This window comes from Dendrobates tinctorius, unplaced genomic scaffold, assembly GCF_039654945.1.
Source record: "Dendrobates tinctorius isolate UK_male_01 unplaced genomic scaffold, ASM3965494v1 ptg000312l, whole genome shotgun sequence".
Classification (NCBI taxonomy): Eukaryota; Metazoa; Chordata; class Amphibia; order Anura; family Dendrobatidae; genus Dendrobates; species Dendrobates tinctorius.
This window is the reverse complement of record NW_027361979.1, coordinates 2,154,472-2,180,139: the sequence shown is the minus strand read 5'-3', so window position 1 is coordinate 2,180,139 and position 25,668 is coordinate 2,154,472. Positions and strand designations below refer to the sequence as shown.

The following is a 25,668-nucleotide window of genomic DNA, read 5'->3' as shown; positions in this document are numbered from 1 at the left end:
CAGTCCCATTCAAGACCCTTACAAAGAGAGATCCTGTCTATATGAGACTGTCGTGAGGCCCCACTGGACATGCCTATGCTGCTACCATGGGCAGTAAGAAGGTCACTTCTCTGGTGGACGCAGAAAAAGAACCTGCAGGTGGGCATACTATGGACCACCTCCCCTTACATAGTTGTCACCACGGACGACAGCACGTGGGGATGGGGAGCCCACTTAGAAGGGAGAATCCTTCAGGGCAGATGGCCGGAAGACATCAGCTGCAGATCCTCCAACTTCAGGGAACTATGCGCTGTTTGGGAGGCCCTAAGACTGAACTGGACTACGCTGAAGAATCGACACGTCAGGATACTATCGGACAATGTGACAACGGTCTCATTCTTGAAGCAACAGGGAGGTCCCAGACATCAGCCACTTCAGGACCTGGTGGGGAAATTATTTTCCTGGGCAGAAGGTGCAGTCCTCTACATAACGTCAATACACCTGGAAGGGTCCCAGAAAGCGGTAGCAGACTACCTGAGCAGACAGTGGGTCTGCCCAACCGAGTGGGAGCTTAACCAGGAAATATTCCAGGAACTATGTCGGCTCTGCGGGACCCCCAGGATAGACCTATTTGCAAACAGAAAGAACTTGAAGGTCTCCAGATTCTACTCTCTGAACCCCTCAGAAGCTCCAGAAGGGATAGATGTCCTGAGTCAGAAGAGGGAAGAACCCCTCTCATATGCATTTCCACCGCTGGCACTCATCCCAGCTGTTCTCAGGAAGGAGCTGGTTTCCCCTACTGGGGGCCATGGCGATAGAGAACCCAATCGTGCTCCCTCTAAGTGAGGATGCTATCCACTAGGGCCCGATCTGCCACTCGAACCCAGGAAGACTCCAACTCAGCCTGGATCCTGAAAGGGACATCCTGAGGGCTAAAGGCTTATTAGACCAGGTCATAGCCACTATCCCGGCCAGCAGGAAACCGGTCACATCAGCTATTTACCTAAAAATCTAGAAGAGGTTCTGTCTGGAGGGTGGCATGTCCGACTTCAAGCAGGGTTCAATAAGGGTCTTAGGCCTAGCACTTGAAGGTCCAAATTTCGGCCCTAAGATCTTTCTTTGACTACTCTCTGGCATCTCATCCATTGATAGTAAGATTTATAAGAGCAACACAAAGGCTGTGCCCTACAATCAGGCAGTTCACCCCGCCTTAGGACCTAAACCTGCTCCTCAGGTCTCTGTGTAAGGATCCATATGTCCCCAACAAAGATATGCCCATCTTGACTCGCACCTGGAAAACTGCATTTCATGTGGCCATTACCACGTCCAAGAGGGTAGGCGAGATCCAGGCCCTATCCACCCGAGCGAGACCTGTATCTCCAGGTCAGGGAAGACATTATAATCTTAAGATTAGACCCTGCATTCATACTAAAGGTAGCCTCTAGTCAGAATCTAAACCAGGAGATCGTGTTACCTTCCTTTTGTTACAACCCTTCCAACGAGAAAGAGCAAAGTCTCCACTCCCTGGACGTCAGACGGGCTGTTATAGATTTAGAGTCCACCAGTAGCTGGCACATAGACCCAGTTTGTCCCAAATTCAACTTTTAACAAATGTAGACCAGTGATGGACAGCATCAACACCGTTTTGAACAGTGGTTGGAACTTCACGGGGAGAAGCGTAACGGAGCACAGCCGACCATCATGAGAATTTACAACAGAAAACAATGTAAATTACTACAGAAATGTACAGGGTTCCTGGAGTAGAAGGATTTCTTCCTTGCAACAACTAGCTGCCTCACTACAGAAAAACAAGTAAATGAGCCGAAGCATTAATTGATATATGTGGAAACTGTAAGAACGTGTTCACTCCATGGCTATTCCAGAGAGAAAACACAAGATAAAAAAAAAATTGAGCATATACCCTATTTACTGACAAAATTATACAATTGGTGGAGAAAGTTTGGACTTCAAGGACCTAGGTCCTTTTTAATCCTATTAAAAACTTGGGGTCTGAGCTGAAAAAGTAAGTTAATGGGTATGCAAAATGTAAATGCATATAAACATATAACCCATTACACAGAGAAAACCAAGAACAAAAAACAAAACACAAATAACCAAAAATAGAAAGAATAAACTGCCAAAAAAGATGCATGAAGGTAATAATAATAAGGGTATTTAGTAAACATAATTTTGATCAAAGAATGTACAAGCCATCCCGCCACGTCAAGGCAACCCTTGTGGGACAGTCCTAACTCTTGTATTAAAATCTTTCCACTTGTCACTTGATGTAAATGTGAACAAGGACCGAGGGACTGAACCACCAGTAAAAGCATAGGCTTTATTTTAGGTTATTTGTGTTTTGTTTTTTGTTCTTGGTTTTCTCTGTGTAATGGTTTTGTTTATATGCATTTACATTTTGCATACACATTAACTTACTTTTTCAGCTCAGACTCCACATTTTTTATTCAGTTCAATGTGCATTCTGTGGATATAAGGGCGTGACCGCCCTGTTTTTCAGCTGGGAAATCCATCCTGTCTGGCCTATGCTTTTACTGGTGTTTCAGTCCCTCGGTCCTTGTTCACATTTACAACACTTGACAAGTGGAAAGGTTTTAATACAAGAGTTAGGACTGTCCCACAAGGGTTGCCTTGTACATTCTTTGATCAAAATTATGTTTACTAAATGCCCTTATTATTATTACCTTCATGCATTTTTTTGCAGTTTATTCTTTTTATTTTAGGTTATTTGTGTTTTGTTTTTTGTTCTTGATTTTCTCTTTTTTTATACAATGTACCGTATATACTCGTGTATAAGCCGATATTTTTCAGCCAATTGTTTGGGCTGAAAGTCCCCCTCTCGGCTTATATACGAGTCATATACCTGGGGGGTCGGCGGGGGAGGAGGAGTGGGGGTGTCACAGATCATACTTACCCCCCTGGCATGGTCTCTGCAGCACCCCCTCTTCTCCACGGTCTCCCTTCCTGCCTTCACTGGTCACATCGTACTGCTCGTTAAACTCATGAATATGCGCATATTCATGAGTGTAATGAGCACTACCAGGTGACCGCTGAAGGCAGGGAGACCGTGGAGAAACAGGGCTGCAGAGACAGCGCCAGGAGGGGGTAAGTATAGCTTATATCTGGTAACTGTCATGATCCATGCTGGATCAGGACTGATATAAAGCACAGGTAACCTTTTTTTTTCCTAAGCTGTGCTTAAGGTGTTTTTACCCCTGGTGGCCATTAGGATTATTGCACTGTGTGTCATTTGTTCTAAGTTTTCCCCCCGGTGGTGGTGAGTGTCATTGCACTCTAGTTTCTTTTGTTTAGTGCACATGATTATAATACAGGTGTGATTGCTGGCTGCTATAAAAGAGTCACAGGTGTTGCAATCAGTGTTGGTGATAGTCCTCAGTTACAAGCAAGCCTGGGTGAAGGATGGCGCTGAAGGAGAGTCCCGGGCAGCTCAGTGAGAGTCCTGGAGTGTCAGCTATGGTGTCTGTGAGGAGGGCTGACATGGCTTGGTGGTTGCAGCTATGGTGTCGGCAAGGAGTTCTTGCATGGCTTGGTGGAGTGGCAGCTATGGTGTAGAGCGGCACTCAAGATGCTGGACTCATATGCTGGACTCTGTTTCTGGACAGCTGCACGCAGGTGGTGGACTCTGCTTGCTCCAAGGCTGCACTATGGTGTTGGATCCAGTCGGAGGAAAAGATGCACGCAGGGGGTGGGCTCTGTTGCTGGGAGCGTAAGCAACAGAGCAAAGCTAAGTGGTGCTTCCGTTTTGTCTCTTTTCCTTATGTGTGTTTTAGCGCAGTGATGGGATTAGTTTCCGCACCGTCCACTTCACTAGTGAGGGTTTAGGTGCAGAGCGAGTCAGGGTTTTTAGGTTCCTGATCGGCGCCCGGTGCGAAACCGGCCTAGGGAACGTTAGGAGTGTAGGGACACTGACTCAGGGGAGTGCAGGAGGTCTCCACGTCCACGTTCCCTATCGCAGGGCCTCCATTGTTATTGTTACCCAGGTTTTCCCTTTTATTGTTTAAATTCGCCTTACTGGAGGCGGGGTTTCCAGACATACGTGTATTTCCGAAATTTGCCTGTTGGAGGCGGCGTATCCAGCTGCACGTTTTATTATTTAAATTCGCCCAACTGGAGGCGGTGTATCCAGGGTCATGCATGTCATCTAAATCCGCCCTGCTGGAGGCGCTGTGTCCAGCCACGCGTGACAATGACAGTAACCAGCTCTTTCAATCTCTGCTCTGAATCAACTCCAAGTTGAGTGCCAAAAATTTATTATATTATCTATACTGGTGTGGGAACCTTCTTTTGTGCACCAACGCAGTAGTGCCACGATATATCTGTTGATATATCAGGTAACCAGCTCTTTCAATCTCTGCTCTGAATCAACTCCTGTGTTTCTCCACTCCATTCATTGTCAGCAAGCAGTTAATCCCGAATGCTATATATGTGTTTTCAACTATGCAAGCTTATATCTGGTAGTTATTTCAACTTACTCTGCTTGTCCCCTTATGTTGTGAGGTCCAGAAACTTTTCAAAGTGCTTTATGATCCACGTAGTGCTGTACATCTGTTTATCTGACCACAATATTTTATTAGGTCCTGCTGTCTCAATTTAGTTTGATTGATTAATGAGAAGAGAGAGCACAAAAAAAAAATCTAAGCCTTAGCCTCCTATATATTCAGACATAGCTTGAGGGAGCATTTATGCAGGGGGTATTAATGCACATGTAATCGAAGTACATGTATCAACGTACGAGGCAGTTATAACATGGCAGTTAGACAGGGCAGGAGACAGATAAGACATTTATATACATCTACTCCCTGTACATTTGGAGTACAACCAATATATACCATATGCATTTGTGTAATTTATATCCTGGCCGCTGCATTCACACACATCCACCGCCCTGGCATTAACTCTCTACACTCCATCCATATCGGCCCCTCGCTTCTTTCCTCTCCTATGTATAGCACTCACGCTCTTTTCACATTGTTACATTGCATAGATCAAGTCAGTCCCACTATTCAACATAAGAGACGCTCTCACAAATCACTTAACCATCTGCTCACTCTTTCTATCCTCCTTCTTCTAGTCGCAGGAGACATTGTTCCCAACCCTGGTCCCCCATGTTATAGAAAGTCAAACCCCCCAACTGCTACACTCAGAAACCCCTCTAATCTTATTAATATTCCATGCATGCCATCTGTCTCTCTTAATTGTGCACTTTGGAATTCTCGTTCAATGTGTAACAAACTCTCTTTCATTCATGACTTTTTCCTTTCTAATTCTCTTAACCTCCTTGCTCTTACTGAAACCTGGATCCAGCAGTCAGACACTACCGCTGCTGCTGCTCTTTCATACGGGGGACTACACTTCTCTCATACCCCAAGATCAGGCAATAGAGCAGGTGGAGGCGTTGGTCTTCTCCTATCACCAAAATGTACCTTTCAGGTTATTCCTCAACTACCGTCACTAGTCTTCCCTTCTTTTGAGGTCCATGCCATCAGACTCTACACCCCCTTCTCCATGCGAGTGGCGGTGGTGTATTGTCCTCCCTGCCCTTCCCATCAGTTCCTGGATTATTTTGCCACTTGGCTTCCACATTTTCTCTCTTGTGACATCCCTACCCTCATCATAGGAGATTTCAACATCCCCATTGCTCTTCCCCTCTCCGCATCTGCTACTCACCTTTTATCTCTAATCTCCTCGTTTGGCCTTTCACAGCTTACTAATTCTCCAACGCATGAAGACGGAAACTCCCTCGACTTGGTCTTCTCTCGGCTTTGTGCAGTGGATGATTTTGCAAACTCCCCTCTCCCGCTCTCTGACCACAATCTTCTTTCATTCTCTATCAAGAATTGCCAGACTGCTCAGGTCACCCCCACTGTCCATACTTATAGAAACATACAGGCCATTAACACTCAGAAACTTATGAAGAACTTGCAGTCTTCATTGGCCCCTAACTCCTCCCTCTCATGTCCTGATTCTGCATTGAAGCATTACAATGAAACACTTTAAAGTGCCCTGGATGAATTTGCACCCTCTATAAATAGAACACCACAACACAGACGGCGACAACCCTGACACACCCTGCAAACACATTTCCTGCAGCGGTGCTCCAGGTGCGCCGAACGTCTTTAGAGAAAATCCAATCTACACGAAGATTTCATCCATTAAAAGTTTATGCTTAGAACATACAACACTGCCCTTCACCTCTCCAAACAAACCTATTTCAACACCCTCATCACCTCACTGTCCAATAACCCGAAACGTCTCTTTGACACTTTTCATTCTCTACTCAACCCAAGAGTACAGGCCCCAACCACAGAGCTCCAAGCTGACGATCTGGCCAATTGCTTTAAAGAAAAAATTTACCAGAATCGACAGGAAATTATCTCCCAATCACCTCATACCATGCACTGTCCTCCCTCCCCCACTGCATCTAGCTCACTCTCTGATTTTGAACCAGTCACAGAAGAAGTAAGCAGGCTCCTTGCATCTTCTCGCCCAACCACATGCACCAGTGACCCATTTCCGTCACATCTCCTCCAGTCCCTTTCCCCTGCTGTCACCCCTTACCTAACTAAAATATTTAACCTCTCTCTCTTCTGGTATCTTTCCCTCCTCATTTAAGCATGGCATCATACATCCACTACTTAAAAAAACATCCCTCGACCAAAACTGTGCCGCTAACTATAGACCTGTCTCTAATCTTCCCTTCATCTCTAAACTCCTGGAACGCCTGGTCCACTCCTGTCTTATCCGCTATCTCTTTGATAACTCTCTTCTCGACCCTCTCCAATCCGGTTTCCGCTCTTTACACTCTACTGAAACTGCCCTCACTAAGTCTCTAATGATCTACTAACATCTAAATCAAATGGTCATTACTCCATGCTAATTCTCTTGGATCTCTCTGCAGCATTCAACACTGTGGATCATCAGCTCCTCCTCACTATGCTCCGTTCCATTGGCCTCAAGGACACCTTTCTCTCCTGGTTCTCCTATCTCTCTGACCGCTCCTTTACTGTATCTTTTGCTGGTTCCTCCTCCACTCACCTTCCCCTTACTGTTGGGGTTCCTCAAGGATCGGTTCTAGGCCCCCTCCTCTTCTCCTTGTACACTGCCCCTATTGGTCAAACAATTAGTAGATTTGGTTTCCAGTACCATCTCTATGCTGATGACACCCAATTATATGCTTCTCCTGACATCACGCCAGCCTTTCTAGAAAACACCGGCGATTGTCTAAACGCTGTGTCTAATATCATGTCCTCAGTATATCTGAAACTGAACCTGTCAAAGACTGAACTCCTTGTGTTTCCTCCCTCTCCTAATGTACCTATACCCGACATTGCCATTTCTGTGTGTGGTTCCAATATTACTCCCCAGCAACATGCCCCCTGTCTTGGGGTCATACTTGACTCCGAGCATTCCTTTGCCCCCCACATTTGATCACTGGCTCACTCTTGTCATCTGCACCTCAAAAACATTTCTAGAATTCGACCTTTTCTTACTTTTGACTCTGCAAAAACTCTTACTGTTTCTCTTATTCATTCTCGTCTCGATTACTGCAACTCTCTTCTAATCGGTCTCCCTCTTACCAAACTCTCCAATCTGTCTTGAATGCTGCAGCCAGGATCATATTCCTCACCAATCATTACACCGATGCCTCTACCTTGTGCCAGTCATTACACTGGCTACCCATCCAATCCAGAATTCAGTATAAACTCATTACCCTCACCCACAAAGCCCTCCATGGCTCAGCACCACCCTACATCTCCTCCCTTGTTTCAGTATACCACCCTATTCGCGCCCTCCGTTCTGCCGATGACCTGAGGTTAGCATCCTAAATAATCAGAACCTCTCACTCCCGTCTACAAGACTTTACACGTGCTGTGCCAATTCTTTGGAATGCACTTCCCAGGTCAATACGATTAGTCCCCAATCCTCACAATTTTAAGCGTGCCCTGAAAATGCATTTATTCAGACTGGCCTATCGCCTCAACACATTAACCTAATCTATCCCAGTGTGGCACAGCCAAAAGTTTTACCATAACCAGGTTCCCTGCATCATGCTCCCACATGCTTTATGTATCCATTAGCCCTCTGTGTCTGTACTGTTACACACTTAACATTATGGCTGGTCCAAACAATCAGGGCAACTGCTACAACCCACCTTTCGTGTCTACCTTTTTTTTCCTCATAGATTGTAAGCTTGCGAGCAGGGCCCTCACTCCTCTTGGTATCTGTTATGATCTATGTGATTGTTATGCTGTAATGTCTATTGTCTGTACAAGTCCCCTCTGAAATGTAAAGTGCTGCGGAATATGTCGGCACTATAGAAATAAAATTTATTATTATGTTATTACCTGTCCCGGGTCCATCGCTGCTCACCGCTGTCTGCTGCATCCTGTCAGTGACGTTTAGCCTGCAGAGTGCGTGGTGACGTGGTTAGTGTGCGCCGTGCCTTCTGCTGCCTGAATGTCACTGACAGATGACATGGCAGACAGCGGAGAGAGCAGTGTGGGAACGGGGGACAGGTGAATATCTCAGGGGCCGGGTCCTGAGCAGGAGAGGTGAGTATGGCATTTTTTTTTGCAGCAGCATATGGGGGCATAATATATTGAGCATCATATGGGGCATATTCTATGGAGCAGCATAGTCTATGGAGCAGCATATGGGGGGCATAGTCTATGGAGCAGCATATGGGGGCATAGTCTATGGGGCAGCATATTCTATGGAGCAGCATATGGGGGGCATAGTCTATGGAGCAGCATATGGGGGGCATAGTCTATGGAGCAGCATATGGGGGCATAGTCTATGGAGCAGCATATGGGGGCATAGTCTATGGAGCAGCATATGGGGGCATAGTCTATGGAGCATTTTATGGGGGCATAATCTATGGAGCATCTTATGGGGGAATAACCTTCATGGAGCACTATATGGGGCATATTATTCCATGGAGCATCCTATGGGGGCATTATTAACCTTTGTGCAGCATTATATGAGGTGTATTTTGTATGGAGCATCTTGTGGGGCCCATCATGAACTGTATGAAGCATTATATGGGGCTCCTGATTCAATATGGATATTCAAAACCATTTACCCTACTGATGTCTCAATTAATTTTACTTTTATTGGTATCTATTTTTATTTTTGAAATTTACCAGTAGCTGCTGCATTTTCCACCGCAGGCTTATACACAAGTCAATACGTTTTCCCAGTTTTTTGTGGCAAAATTGGGTATATACGGATAAGTACGAGTATATATGGTAAGTAAATAATTGCACAATGTTAACTTACTATAGGGTAAATTAATTTTACTTGGATTTTGTCTCACAACAGAGATCACTAGATAGGAGTCATTTTACGGTCGTAATACACAGAAATGTTCCCTGAACAGTGATCCATATGTCATCCGTTGTCAAGGTGTGGCTTCATTTCTTGCGCATGTAAGCATCCGTATGCCGAGATTTTCTCACAGGCTTGCAAAGTGGTCATATAATGGAGCCCAGTGACAGGTTAAAACCCAAACGAAATATATATGTATTTATCCTATACACACACACACACACACACACACACACACACACACACACAAGTCATTGAGACACATATTTATATTTCATAGAGTTCTACATAGCAGAATAGCTGCTAAATCGATTGCCGGCTTCTGGAAAGTCATTCCAAAACCTGACATGAAATGACACATGGTTTACATACAGTAAACAATTTCATTTATTTTTTGTCTGACCAATAATTAGAGAGGGAAAGCCAGTGAGTGAGGGCAGATATTAATAGCTTTGAGAGGGACCATTGTTTTTGGAAGCAGCTGGCGCAGACTCATTGATGAGTGGTGACGACACCGCTCATCACTGTGTCTGGCTCTGCTTCCTTTCATTCTACAGTAGTTTACAGTCGAAGCGGCTGTGTTAGCAGCGCTCTGCCTGCAAACTGATTAACACCCCCCCAGATGGATTTACGCCGCATGACGTGACTGAGCGCCGTATAGGTAATGTATATGTTTGGTTTATTATTTTAACCTTTTTTACTGGAGAATGAGGGCATCGCAATGGAATTAGGAGTGTAATAAAGAATTAAACAATGCGTGTAGTATATTATTTCATTAAAATACTTTGTTCTAATTGCATCTAATAGATGCACCTTTTTTGGGCAGCTGGGGGCTGTTGTTTTTAGGCTGGTGGAGCCCAAGATCAATGGCCCCTTACCAGCCCTCAGCTTTAGGCTACTTTCACATTTCCGGATTTTAAATCCGGCGTGCTGCGGCGAAAAGTTGTCAAACCTGATCCGGTAGGAGCCGCAGCCCGCCGAATCATCTGTTTTTGCCGGATATGGTGCAGGAGAGGGAGAGGGAAAGAGAGACTTTGCGCATGCGCTCTGCAAAAAAGCGGTCCGGTGCTGTCAAAAAACGTTGCATGGAACTTTTTTTTGCTGACGCCGGACAGGCATTTTTTGCCTGGGCGGTGCTCCACCGTAAAAGTGTAGGCCTGCAGGGCAAGGAACCACCGGGTCACCCGGCTGTTCCGTTCCTTGTTCAAGTGCATCCACTTGAGAGGGGCATGGTCAGTGATCAGCCTGAACTTTCGGCCCACCAGGTAATATTTGAGGGCCTCTAGAGCCCACTTAATGGCGAGGCACTCTTTTTCTACGACTGCATACCTTTGCTCATGTTTATTCAGCTTCCTGCTGAGATAGAGGACTGGGTGTTCCACTCCGTCCCTCACTTGTGAGAGTACGGCCCCGATACCGGTATCAGAGGCATCCATTTGTACCACAAACTCGCTGCAGAAGTCCGGAGTCACCAGTACGGGCTGAGAGCAAAGTGCCCGTTTTAGGCTATGGAAGGCTTCTTCAGCCGCTAAACTCCATTTAATCATGACGGAGTCTTTCCCTTTTGTAAGATCCGTCAGGGGGGTAGCGATGGCTGCAAAATTGGGTATGAACCGGCGATAATAGCCGGCGATCCCCAGGAAGGCTTGTACCTGCTTCTTGTTGACAGGTTGCGGCCAGTCCTGAACTGCCTGAATCTTATCAACCTGGGGTTTAACAACACCCCTCCCAATTACATACCCCAAATACCGGGCTTCTTCTAGCCCGATGTGACATTTCTTGGGGTTCGCGGTTAGACCTGCCTCCCACAGGTCGTCAATCACAGCTTGTACTTTCTGGAGATGAGTCTCCCAGTCCAAGCTGTAAATGACAATGTCGTCCAAATAGGCCGAAGCGTACCGCCTATGTGGCCTCAGGACTCGATCCATCAGTCTCTGGAAGGTCGCCGGTGCTCTGTGCAGTCCAAACGGCATATACACATACTGAAATAGACCTTCTGGGGTAGCAAATGCCGTCTTTTCTCTGGCAGCCTCCGCCAGAGGGATCTGCCAATACCCCTTTGTTAGGTCTAGGGTCGTAATATACCGGGCTTTTCCTAACCGATCTATTAACTCGTCGACCCGGAGCATAGGGTAGGCATCAAATTTTGAGACCGCATTCAGTTTCCTGAAGTCATTGCAGAACCGGATGGTACCGTCCGGTTTAGGAATTAGCACAATCGGGCTGGACCAAGCACTGTGCGATTCCTCAATGACACCTAACTCTAACATTGCCTTCACTTCTCGGGAAACGGCTTCACGGCGCGCTTCCGGGATTCGGTAGGGCTTTACGTGAACTGTGACACCAGGTTCCGTTACAATGTCATGTTTCATTAGCGTAGTCTGCCCGGGTTTTTCTGAGAAAAACTTTTGGTTGTAAAGTAGAAACTGCCTGACCTCAGTCTTTTGCCGCTCCGAGAGAGTCTCTGCAACCCGTACCTCCGGTACGGTATGTGAGCAGACGGGACGGGCCAGCTCCGCTGACAAGGCAGACCGATCTTTCCAGGGTTTTATCAGATTTACATGATAAATCTGTTCAGGTTTCCGTTTACCTGCCTGGTATACTTTGTAGTTTACTTCACCAACTCTTTCCTTAATCTCAAAGGGGCCCTGCCACTTTGTCAGGAACTTACTGTCCACCGTGGGGACCAGGATCAACACCCTATCTCCGGGTGCAAACGTACGGATCTTGGCGCCCCTATCATAGATTCTTTTTTGGGCTCCTTGAGCCTGTATCATGTGTTCTTTGACGATAGGCATAACAGCCGCAATACGGTCCTGCATTTGTGTGACGTGATCTATCACTGTTTTAAACGGTGTGACCTGACCCTCCCAGGTTTCTTTTGCAACGTCTAACAGTCCGCGAGGACGTCGGGCGTACAATAACTCGAAAGGCGAGAATCCCGTGGAAGACTGGGGTACTTCCCTGATGGCAAAAAGCAAATACAGAAGTAAATAGTCCCAGTTCTTCCCATCCTTGTCTATCACCTTTCTCAGCATCTGCTTCAGAGTTTTATTGAACCGTTCGACCAACCCGTCTGTTTGAGGGTGATGCACGGATGTGCGTAACGGTTCGATTTGTAACAATCGGCAGAGCTCCTTCATTACCCTGGACATAAAGGGGGTCCCCTGGTCGGTGAGTATCTGTTTTGGTATACCGACCCGACTAAACACATGCACCAGTTCCTTGGCAATCGTCTTGGTGGCCGTGTTACGCAAAGGGATGGCCTCCGGGTAACGAGTGGCATAATCCAAGATGACCAGGATATGTTGGTGTCCATGTGCAGACCGTGGAAGGGGCCCAACTAAATCCATCCCAATCCTCTCAAACGGGACTTCAATAATAGGTAGGGGTACCAAAGGGCTACAGAACCGGGGCTTAGGTGCAGAGGCTTGGCAGTCAGGACAAGACTCACAGTATACACGAATATCGTGATGCATGCCTGGCCAAACAAAACAGTGTAATATCCTTTCGGTGGTTTTCTGGACTCCCAGGTGACCTCCCATCACATGTCCGTGGGCCAGGTCCAGCACCTGCCGCCGGTAGGGTTTTGGCACGACTAATAGTTGCACCGTATCTTCCCCCTTTTTCTCTATCTGATAGAGTAAATCATTCTCCAGAACCATGTAAGGATATGCCAGCCTAGAGCCAGGTTCTACGGGTACCCCATTTATCACTTTTACATTTGTCCTAGCCTGAGAAAGGGTAGCATCCTTTATTTGCTCGCTTTGGAAGTCATCTTTCTGAACTTCTAAAACCGGCAAACGGGGAGGTGGACGGCTGTCGGCCTCCTCCTCTTCCCCGGTCTCCTCCGTATCACCCGCCATGACTGAAAACGGGAACTGCAGGTCATTTCCCGCAGACTCTTCCCCCGAGTCTTCCGGGGAGACATCTTCCAGGGGTTCGAGACCCCCACGCGCCCTGGGAGAAGAATCATGTACACTATTACCCGAGGGCATCAACTGATTCTCCCACAATTGCCAGAAGTGGGGAAAAATCCCGGCCCAGGATAACATCATGCAATAACGCCGGGACGAGTCCCACTTTATGTTGCACAGACCCATAGGAAGTAGTAATGCATATGACCGTGGTGAGGTACGAACAGGTGTCTCCATGCACACACGTTACAGAAAATTTGTCTGATGGTCCAGTCGGGGCTGACACCAGACTGGCCTTCACCAGAGTCACCACACTTCCCGAGTCTAACAATGCCACCACATTTTTGCCATCAACAGTTAAATCACACAAGTGTTTTTCCACATCCTTTTGACCGGCATTCACACTCACTACCCGTGCAACCATAGACATGCGGTTTTTAGAGTCTGTGACGTCACACTGCATGGGTTCAGTAGTGACCGGACAGTTCGCAGCAATATGTCCCATCTCTTGGCAGCGGAAACACCTAACGGGCCCCTTGCTTAGACCATAGTTCGTTATTCTCGGCCTCGCAGTGCGGGCAGTCCCGTTTTCCTCCCCCACTGTCTTAGGGATTTTTCCATCTCCCCTACTCCCTGGAACAGTGTTACCGGTTCCACGTGGAGATGATGAAGAACGAGGTGGGGTAGCGTCGTCTCGGAGTCCTTCCGCCACGGAGTAACGTTCAACCAGATCCACCAGTTGATCTGCCGTCGTAGGATTTCCATGGCTTACCCACTTCCTCAGGGCTGGCGGTAGAGCTCTCAAGTACTTGTCCATGACGACTCTCTGGATTATCTCTGGCGCTGTCAACACCTCGGGTTGTAGCCACTTCTTCGTCACGTGGATCAGGTCGAACATCTGTGACCGCGGTGGTTTATCCGGCTGATAAGTCCATTGATGCACTCTCTGTGCACGGACAGCGGTCGTCACTCCCAGCCGGGCCAAGATCTCGGCTTTCAGTTTGTCAAAGTCCTGCGCGGCTTCTGGCTCTAAGTCATAATAAGCCTTTTGGGCCTCACCGGAAAGAAACGGGGCAATCGGGCCGGCCCATCGTGCCTTCGACCATTTTTCTCGCACTGCCGTCTGTTCAAACGTGGTCAGGTATGCCTCGACGTCATCTTCGGTCGTCATCTTCTGCCAGTACCGACTCATGTGAATCACTCTCGACTCGGCTTCCAGGTTAACCTCATGTAGGCTTGCCAGGCGCTGCACTACCTGCTGGAGAAGCGAACGATCGGTAGCTGTCATGTCCACCAACTCCTTCAGCTGAGCCATCATCACCCGATTAGCTTCTTGCTGGACGGCGGTGGACTGTACCAGCGCTTTCACCACGTCCTCCATGCTCATGCTTGCAACGTGATGCCCGCGTTCTCCACCACAATGTGATAAAACACTCCGGGATCGCCTTTGCTGGGGTCAAAGGTCACGTGCGTTCAGCATGAAACTCAGGCGCAGAGCTGGGATTCGGGTGTAACTGACCCTGAGTCAGGTTTATTAACGGTGAAAGCAATGCAAAAAGGAAATAAAACATAAAACAAATCCTTGCCTGTCCGGCACTAACTAAACAATGGACAACCTAACTACCAACTGGCGGGCTTCTCCCGTCCAGCCAAACCACAGTTGCAGTGGGCACTGCTTCCACTCACGTGTGTCTCTCACACAGACAGGCTCTCTGTGTTCCCAGGCTGAGACACTCACACAACCACCTGGCATCCTTTTATATCCATCTCCCATTATTCATTAGCAAGCAGGTGCGATACTGACCAGACTAGGCCACATAGGAAAGGAATCTGGGAGAGATATACCTGCCCTCATCCACTATTCCCACATGATTCTCACAGTATCCATTAGCCCTCTGTGTCTGTACTGTTACACACTTAACATTATGGCTGGTCCAAACAATCAGGGCAACTGTTACAACCCACCTTTCATGTCTACCTTTTTTTTCCTCATAAATTGTAAGCTTGCGAGCAGGGCCCTCACTCCTCTTGGTATCTGTTATGATCTATGTGATTGTTATGCTGTAATGTCTATTGTCTGTACAAGTCCCCTCTGAAATGTAAAGTGCTGCGGAATATGTCGGCGCTATAGAAATAAAATTTATTATTATATTATTACCTGTCCCGGGTCCATCGCTGCTCACTGCTGTCTGCTGCATCCTGTCAGTGACGTTTAGCCTGCAGAGTGCGTGGTGACGTAGTTAGTGTGCACCGTGCCTTCTGCTGCCTGAACGTCACTGACAGATGACATGGCAGACAGCAGAGAGGGCAGTGTGGGAACAGGGGACAGGTGAATATCTCAGGGGCCGGGTCCTGAGCAGGAGAGGTGAGTATGGCATTTTTTTTTGCAGCAGCGTATGGGGGCATAATATATTGAGCATCATATGGGGGCATATTCTATGGAGCAGCATAATCTATGGAGCAGCATATGGGGGGCATAGTCTATGGAGCAGCATATGGGGGCACAGTCTATGGAGCAGCATATGGGGGCATAGTCTATGGAGCAGCATATGGGGGCATAGACTATGGGGCAGCATATGGGGGCATATTCTATGGGGCAGCATATGGGGGCATATTCTATGGGGCAGCATATGGGGGCATATTCTATGGAGCAGCATATTCTATGGAGCAGCATATGGGGGCATATTCTATGGAGCATTTTATGGGGGAATAATCTATGGAGCATCTTATGGGGGAATAACCTTCATGGAGCACTATATTGGGCATATTATTCCATGGAGCATCTTATGGGGGCATTATTAACCTTTGTGCAACATTATATGGGGTGTATTTTGTATGGAGCATCTTATGGGGCCCATCATGAACTGTATGAAGCATTATATGGGGCTCCTGATTCGATATGGATATTCAAAACCATTTACCCTACTGATGTCTCAATTAATTTTACTTTTATTGGTATCTATTTTTATTTTTGAAATTTACCAGTAGCTGCTGCATTTTCCACCGCAGGCTTATACACGAGTCAATAAGTTTTCCCAGTTTTTTGTGGCAAAATTGGGTATATATGGGTAAGTACGAGTATATACGGTAAGTAAATAATTGCACAATATTAACTTACTATAGGGTTAATTATTTTTTCTTGGATTTTGTCTCACAACAGAGATCACTAGATAGGAGTCATTTTACGGTCGTAATACACAGAAATGTTCCCTGAACAGTGATCCATATGTCATCCGCTGTCAAGGTGTGGCTCCATTTCTTGCGCATGTAAGCATCCGTATGCCGAGATTTTCTCACAGGCTTGCAAAGTGGTCATATAATGGAGCCCAGTGACAGGTTAAAACCCAAACGAAATATATATGTATTTATCCTATACACACACACACACACACACACACACACACACACACACACACACAAAGTCATTGAGACACATATTTATATTTCATAGAGTTCTACATAGCAGAATAGCCGCTAAATCGATTGCCCGCTTCTGGAAAGTCATTCCAAAACCTGACATGAAATGACACATGGTTTACATACAGTAAACAATTTCATTTATTTTTTGTCTGACCAATAATTAGATTAAGGTATGTGTATAAAGTTTGGGACATCTAGGTATTACATTAAAGGGTTAAAGCGTTGAAAAAAATGCGTGGGCTCCCGCATTTCGCAACCAGAGAGGGAAAGCCAGTGAGTGAGGGCAGATATTAATAACTTTGAGAGGGACCATTGTTTTTGGAAGCAGCTGGCGCAGACTCATTGATGAGTGGTGACAACACCGCTCATCACTGAGTCTGGCTCTGCTTCCATTCATTCTACAGTAGTTTACAGTCGGAGCGGCTGTGTTAGCAGCGCTCTGCCTGCAAACTGATTAACACCCCCCCAGATGGATTTACGCCGCATGACGTGACTGAGCGCCATATAGGTAATGTATATGTTTGGTTTATTATTTTAACCTTTTTTACTGGAGAATGAGGGCATCGCAATGGAATTAGGAGTGTAATAAAGAATTAAACAATGCGTGTAGTATATTATTTCATTAAAATACTTTGTTCTAATTGCATCTAATAGATGCACCTTTTCTGGGCAGCTGGGGGCTGTTGTTTTTAGGCTGGTGGGGTCCAAGATAAATGGCCCCTTACCAGCCCTCAGATTTAGGCTACATTCACATTTCCGGATTTTAAATCCGGCGTGCTGCGGCGAAAAGTTGTCAAACCTGATCCTGTAGGAGCCGCAGCCCGCCGAATCATCTGTTTTTGCCGGATACGGTGCAGGAGAGGGAGAGGGAAAGAGAGTCTTCGCGCATGCGCTCTGCAAAAAAGCGGTCCGGCGCTGTCAAAAAAAGTTGCATGGAACTTTTTTTGCAGACGCCGGACAGGCATTTTTTGCCGTTTCCGGCTAAGGCTACTTTCACATTTCCATTCTGAAGCATCAGGCGCGATGCGGCGAAAAATGGAAAAACCGGACCCGGCGCCTGCTGCCACCGGATCCGGCTTTTTTCCCATAGACTTACATTATCGCCGCATTGCGCCTGACGGCCATGCGGCGTGTCCAGCTTTAGCATGCTTCAAAACGGAAATGTGAAAGTAGCCTTAGTCAGGTTGGTTGTCAAAAATAGGGGGGACCCGACGCTTTTTTTAATTTTTTTAATAAGTTAAGTAAAGTGTGGGGACCTGTCTATTCTTGAGAACCAACCTTCCTGAAGCTGACAGTTGAGGGCTACAGCCCCCAGCTGCAAGTTTGGTCTGGTTGGTTCACAAAATGAGGGGGACCCCACGTCAGGTTTTCATTCATTCTTCTCTCCTGCTCACTGTTGCCAGCAGAGCAGGAGAGAATGACAGCTGCGTTCAGCACCAGCCGCAGGGGAACAGTGCTTACTGTAGCACTTCTTCCCCAGCAGCGTCCGTGTGCAAGTGTTCAGCATTTTTGCGGACCGTGCACTCACACGAACACTGACATGTCTCTGTGTTTTTCACACGGACCGTGTGTCCGTGAAAACACGCTGACATGTGCAGAGACATTCATTTTAATGTGTCTACGTATGTGTTTCTCTGGGACGTGAGGAAACTGTCATCACATACCGGAGCCACCGATGTGTGAAACCGACCTATATCTTCCATACACATAAAGCTAAAGTCGGCAGGATCAGCCAACAATCTGACGTGTATTGGGGCTTCCCACCTATCCCTTGATAATTGATGTCAGGGGAGAGAAGGATCCGGCTTGTTGGAATTCCAGTAGTTGATCCTCTTGTTCGCTCTGAAGATAAGCTGCCACCAGTGGAGTTCGACACCTGTATGTAATAAGAGGGCACACTCACTCCTGTATGCCTCTACAGAAAAAAGGATCTGTCAAAAATGTTTTGCCCCATATATGAAGAAAAAAAACATGGAACCAAAGCAGGCAGACATTGCGACTTAGGTCAGCGCTCAATGCTGCCATCACTAACCCATATCTGGAGACGGCTCAAGTAGGTGGATCTTACCTGGCTGCATTTATTGCCACAGAAGCACTACTCTACCTGAACCACAATTCTGAATTCAGCCACTTATGGGTAAGCATAAACCCTTTCACTTCCCTGGGATTATCCTAAGAGGACATTATATAGGTGAAAATAGATGTTAATATATCTAGATATCACTAGTGTAAGTTCTGAGGAAGGTCACAGACCGAAACGTCATCGTTTTTCATACACTATACTTTACTTCTAAATAAAACTTCAAAAGAGTACCAGATTCCACATTTTTTGTATTGTAAGGATTAGGACCCTATCCGTGAACCCAATACACACTAGGAGTGCTGTACTTCCCTCTACATATGGCCCCATTATTTGGCCTAGACAACTAATCAGGCTGTAGGGGTCACATGGAAAGCCAAGTCGCATAAGAGAGTATTTAATTTTTTAAACAACGCTGCTGAAGACAAAAAAAATTGTCGGTGAGATCTGAAGGATTTAGCACGGGTCTACATGTGAGGACTTTACTGCAGATCATTTCCTCAACAAATCGCAATGTGTGAACATGCACTGATACAGATCCACCGGCAGTTACTCATCACTAATATAACACCAAGATTTATAATGATAGAAATGAACATTCAGCCCATAGTTCTCACAGTTTTATTAAAACACAAAGAATAACAAAAAGGAGAGAGGTATAAATATATTTAGACATACAAATGTAGAATAAACTTCACAAAATACATAGAATAAAGCCAATTTGGACATCAGGGCCAATGCAAACAAAAACCTCTTGTACCCGAGACCCCAATGCATGGGAGCCATCCAGATCTCCATGAAGGAGATTTCCCCCCCAAGCTGAAATGACCACAGAAGCTGCTGCGGGGCTCCCAGCAAGACGATGGGGTGCCTGGAAAAAATGACGATAGGCCCAGGAGGAGCAAAGGTGCAGAAGCTGGGAAACCACACATTGTTCCCAAATGGCAATGGTGACAGATGGCATCTAGATCTTCTATCTGGATGTGTGACGTGGAAAGGAATAGTGCAAGGATAGGAGAAACTCTGCAGCAAGAGAGCCCGCAGCAATGGCAACACCGGCAGGAGTCCGGAAAAATTAAGAAAAGAAAAAAAAAAAAAGGTGAAAACTGCAGGAGGGGACATAAATCCAACCCCCGTCATCCACTGACCCCAGGCTGGAGTATCATGGCACCCTGTAGGCAGAACAAAATGTGTAATCTGTTTGCAATAAAACCATTATTTTGCAAGACTACCCAGCATCATTGGAGCAGGTTGAGCAGAGCCTAGAAAAAAAGAATCGGTCAGAGGGAAGGGAATCTGGGTGGGCCCCATAACACAGAAAAGGGTCGAAAGGTGTGGAAAAAAGAAAAAAAAAGGTCCGGGAGGTGCGGGGAGAAAAAGGGGCCGGGAGCCCCAGGAAAGAAAAAAATAAATAAAGGGCCGGAAGGCACGGGAAAAGAAAAAGGTCCAGGTGGCGCAGGGAAAAAAAAGAAAAGGGCGTGAGGCACAGGAAAACAGGGCGGGGAGACACGGGATCTCCAGCATACAGACCAACGCAAGTAACAGCACCTCCTCCTTCCCCATGCAGACCACCCAGCATGCAGCTCCACGCAAGTGCCTTATGCAAGTAACAGGACCCTCTCCTTCCCCACGCAGACCCCCAGCCCCATGCAAGTAAAAGGACCCCCTACTTCCCCACACAGACCCCCAGCACGCTTCCTCCACTTAGTGGAGAGACGACAAATGATGAATTGGCATCCAAAGAGGTCACTACTGTGGATGGCACTGTGAAAAAAGATGGAGGAAACCCACAACACCCAAAAGACAACAAAGACAATTTTTTAAGAAAAACACTGCCTAAGGCTATGTGCACACGTAGTTGCCAGTGCTGCGGATTTTTCCGAGCGGATTTTGAAAAATCCGCAGGTCAAAATGCCTGCGGTTTACTTGCGGATTAGCCCTGCGGTTTCACACCTCACAATGGTGAAGATGTGAAACTGCAGCGGAATACGCACAAAGAATTGACATGCTGCGGATTGTAACCCGCAGCAAATCCGCATGGAAGAATCTGCAGCATGTGCACAGCGTTTTTGGTTTTAACATTGCAAAGAATGGTACTGTGCAACGCAGCAGAAACTGCTGCGGACCTGCAGGGCCAGCGGATCCGCAGCAGAATCCGCAACGTGTGCACATAGCCTAAGGCTACATTCAGACTTACGTTATGAGGGACAGTGCAGGGCCGCCGCTAAGCTCCGCCCCCACCTCCTCCGGTCAGCACCTCCTATGGGCGCATGACGCTGCATGCGAGCGGCGTAGCCTATATTTAGCGTTGGGTACGCTGACCGTGCGCTGGTCTGCTTTTGCCGGCGCATCGCCCATAGGAGGAGCTGACCGGAGAAAAGTAGCCCAAGTTGTACAAAAAGACATGGCCGCACCTCCCAATATTCACACCTTGATCTAATGCCCATCAGCAAAAATGTACAAACTGAACATGAGGTTATTACTTTACATTGTGATCATTGCGGTAGGGCGAGGGCGAGCGCCAGCGCACCCAGCAGGGCGAGTGGCAGCGCACTTCCTTCCCTAGGCACACCCCGAGCACACAGTCCCATGCAAGCAACATCACCCCCTTCTCCCCAGGCAGACACCCCTCCAGCATGCAGCCGCATGCAAGCAACATCACCCCCTTCTCCCCAGGCAGACACCCCTCCAGCATGCAGCCGCATGCAAGCAACATCACCCCCTTCTCCCCAGGCAGACACCCCTCCAGCATGCAGCCCCATGCAAGCAACATCACCCCCTTCTCCCCAGGCAGAAACCTCCTCCAGCATGCACTTGCAGCCCCATGCAAGCATCACCCCCTTCTCCCCAGACAGACCCCCCCTTCAGCATGCAAATGCAGCCCCATGCACGCAACATCACCCCCTTCTGCCCAGGCAGACCCCCCCTCCAGCATGCAGCCCAATGCAAGCAACATCACCCCCTTCTCCCCAGGCAGACCCCCCTCCAGCATGCAGCCCAATGCAAGCAACATTACACCCTTCTCCCCAGGCATACACCCCTCCAGCATGCAGCATCACCCCCTTCTCCCCAGGCAGACACCCCTCCAGCATGCAGTCCCATGCAAGCAACATCACCCCCTTCTCCCCAGGCAGAACCCCCTTTCAGCATGCAAATGCAGCCCCATGCAAGCAACTTCACCCTCTTGTCCTGAGGCAGACTCCCCCAGCATGCACATGCAGCCCGATGCAAGCAACACCACCCCCTTCTCCCCAGGCAGACCCCCCTCCAGCATGCACATGCAGCCCTATGCAAGCAACACCACCCCCTTCTCCCCAGGCAGACCCCCCCCTCCAGCATACACATGCAGCCCCATCACCCCCTTCTCCCCAGGCAGACCCCCCCTATAGCATGCACACATGCAGCCCCATTCAAACAACATCACCCCTTCTCCCCAGGCAAACCCTCCCCTTCAGCATCCAGCCCTATGCAGGCAACATCACTCTCTTCTCCCCAGGCAAACCCTCCCCTCCAGCATCCAGCCCTATGCAGGCAACATCACCCCTTCCTCCCCAGGCAGACCCCCCCCCCTCCAGCATGCACATACAGCCCCATGCAAGCAACATCACCCCCTTCTCCCCAGGCAGACCCCCCCCTCCAGAATCCAGCCCTATGCAGGCAACATCACCCCCTTCTCCCCAGGCAGAACCCTCCTCCAGCATGCAGCCCCATGCAAGGAACATCACCCCCTTCTCCCCAGGCAGAACCCCCCTCCAGCATGCAGCCCCATGCAAGCAACATCACCCCCTTCTCCCCAGGCAGAACCCCCCTCCAGCATGCAGCCCCATGCAAACAACATCACCCCCTTCTCCCCAGGCAGAACCCCCCTCCAGCATGCAGCCCCATGCAAGCAACAGCACCCCTTTCTCCTCAGGCAGACCCCCCCCTCCAGCATGCACATGCAGCCCCATGCAAGCAACATCACCCCCTTCTCCCCAGGCAGACCCCCCCTCCAGCATGCACATGCAGCCCCATGCAAGCAACAGCACCCCCTTCTCCCCAGGCAGACCCCCCCTCCAGCATCCAGCCCTATGCAGGCAACATCACCCCCTTCTCCCCAGGCAGAACCCCCCCTCCAGCATGCATCCCCATGCAAGCAACATCACCCCCTTCTCCCCAGGCAGACCCCCCACTCCAGCATGCACATGCAGCCCCATGCAAGCACATCAAACATCACCCCCTTCTCCCCAGGCAGACCCCCCCCTCCAGCATCCAGCCCTATGCAGGCAACATCACCCCCTTCTCCCCAGGCAGAACCCTCCTCCAGCATGCAGCCCCATGCAAGCAACATCACCCCCTTCTCCCCAGGCAGACCCCCCTCCAGCATCCAGCCCCATGCAAGCAACATCACCCCCTTCTCCCCAGGCAGACCCCCCCTCCAGCATCCAGCCCCATGTAAGCAACATCACCGCTTTCTCCCCAGGCAGACCCCCCTCCAGCATCCATCCCTATGTAGGCAACATCACCCCCTTCTCCCCAGGCAGACCCCCCCCTCCAGCATGCACATACAGCCCCATGCAAGCAACATCACCCCCTTCTTCCCAGGCAGACGCCCCCTCCAGCATGCACATGCAGCCCCATGAAAGCAACATCACCCCCTTCTCCCCAGGCAGACCCCCCCCCTCCAGCATCCAGCCCCATGCAAGCAACATCACCCCCTTCTCCCCAGGCAGACACCCCCTCCAGCATCCAGCCCTATGCAGGCAACATCACCCCCTTCTCCCCAGGCAGACCCCCCCCCTCCAGCATGCACATACAGCCCCATGCAAGCAACATCACCCCCTTCTCCCCATGCAGAACCCTCCTCCAGCATGCAGCCCCATGCAAGCAACATCACCCCCTTCTCCCCAGGCAGACCCCCCTCCAGCATGCAGCCCCATGCAAGCAACATCACCCCCTTCTCCCCAGGCAGACCCCCCCTCCAGCATGCACATGCAGCCCCATTCAAGCATCACCCCCTTCTCCCCAGGCTGACCCCCCCCTCCAGCATCCAGCCCCATGCAAGCAACATCACCCCCTTCTCCCCAGGCAGACCCCCCCTCCAGCATGCACATGCAGCCCCATTCAAGCATCACCCCCTTCTCCCCAGGCAGACCCCCCCTCCAGCATCCAGCCCCATGCAAGCAACATCACCCCCTTCTCCCCAGGCAGACCCCCCTCCAGCATCCAGCACCATGCAAGCAACATCACCCCCTTCTCCCCAGGCAGACTCCCAGCTTGTGCATGAACATCCACTTACCTGATCTGTGACCCCAAAATACTCCAAATCCCGCCATGACACCCGCAAGTTCCTGGTGTCTGCTTTCAGGGTAGAGCATAAAGAATACAGGCTCCTTGCAGGTCCTGACTGCAGCCCATACAGTCTAGCAGTTACACCACTGAAGACGCTAGAGAATACAGGCTCCTTGCAGGTCCTGACAGCAGCTTATACAGTCTAGCAGATTCACCACTGAAGACGCTAGAGAATACAGGCTCCTTGCAGGTCCTGACTGCAGCCTGTACAGTCTAGCTGGTTCACCACTGAAGATGCTAGAGAATACAGGCTCCTTGCAGGTCCTGACTGCAGCTTAGGCCTCTTTCACACTTCCGTTTTTTACAATCAGTCACAATCCGCCAGGTTTTGAAAAAAAACGGATCCTCAAATTTTTTTTGAGGATCCGTTTTTTTCCCATTGACTTGCATTAATGGCGGATTGTGACGGATTGCTGTCCGTTGCATCCGTTTTTTGTGAGGATCCGCCAAAAGTTGCTGTCCGTCACCATCCTCAAAAATTTCAAAACGGAGCTTGTAACGTTTTTTTCTCTGGCGGATCCTGCAAACACTGATTTAACCCGAATTTCTTTCTGGGTGCCGGACAAAAAAAAAAAAAAAAATCTCTCTCTCTCTCTCTCTCTCTCTCTCTCTCTCTCTCTCTCTCTCTCTCTCCCCCTTCCCGGCCAGCGATTCCTTTAAATGTCTTCATTTTCAGGATCCGTCTAAAAACGGATCCTGTGCCATCCGTTCACATCAGTTGAGAACGGATCCGCTTCTCCGCCTTTTTGGCGGATTATAACTGATGCAAAAAACTGAAGTGTGAAAGAGGCCTTATACAGTCTAGCAGATTCACCACTGAAGACGCTAGAGAATACAGGCTCCTTGCAGGTCCTGACAGCAGCTTATACAGTCTAGCAGTTTCACCACTGAAGACGCTAGAGAATACAGGCTCCTTGCAGGTCCTGACAGCAGCTTATACAGTCTAGCAGTTTCACCACTGAAGACGCTAGAGAATACAGGCTCCTTGCAGGTCCTGACAGCAGCTTATACAGTCTAGCAGATTCACCACTGAAGACGCTAGAGAATACAGGCTCCTTGCAGGTCCTGACTGCAGCCTGTACAGTCTAGCTGGTTCACCACTGAAGATGCTAGAGAATACAGGCTCCTTGCAGGTCCTGACTGCAGCTTAGGCCTCTTTCACACTTCCGTTTTTTACAATCAGTCACAATCCGCCAGGTTTTGAAAAAAAACGGATCCTCAAATTTTTTTTGAGGATCCGTTTTTTTCCCATTGACTTGCATTAATGGCGGATTGTGACGGATTGCTGTCCGTTGCATCCGTTTTTTGTGAGGATCCGCCAAAAGTTGCTGTCCGTCACCATCCTCAAAAATTTCAAAACGGAGCTTGTAACGTTTTTTTCTCTGGCGGATCCTGCAAACACTGATTTAACCCGAATTTCTTTCTGGGTGCCGGACAAAAAAAAAAAAAAAAATCTCTCTCTCTCTCTCTCTCTCTCTCTCCCCCTTCCCGGCCAGCGATTCCTTTAAATGTCTTCATTTTCAGGATCCGTCTAAAAACGGATCCTGTGCCATCCGTTCACATCAGTTGAGAACG

At 48.5% G+C, this 25,668-nt stretch overlaps 1 long non-coding RNA gene across 1 annotated transcript; it reads right to left on the bottom strand.

The window, feature by feature from the left end:
* Positions 1-19,373: 19,373 nt before the first annotated feature.
* On the bottom strand, positions 19,374-24,278 carry LOC141073681 (uncharacterized). The gene is made up of 2 exons (XR_012227042.1): positions 24,041-24,278; positions 19,374-20,024 (listed from the first exon to the last, which is right to left on the bottom strand). It is a non-coding gene; the product is annotated as an uncharacterized lncRNA (long non-coding RNA).
* Between the last annotated feature and the right edge of the window lie 1,390 nt (positions 24,279-25,668).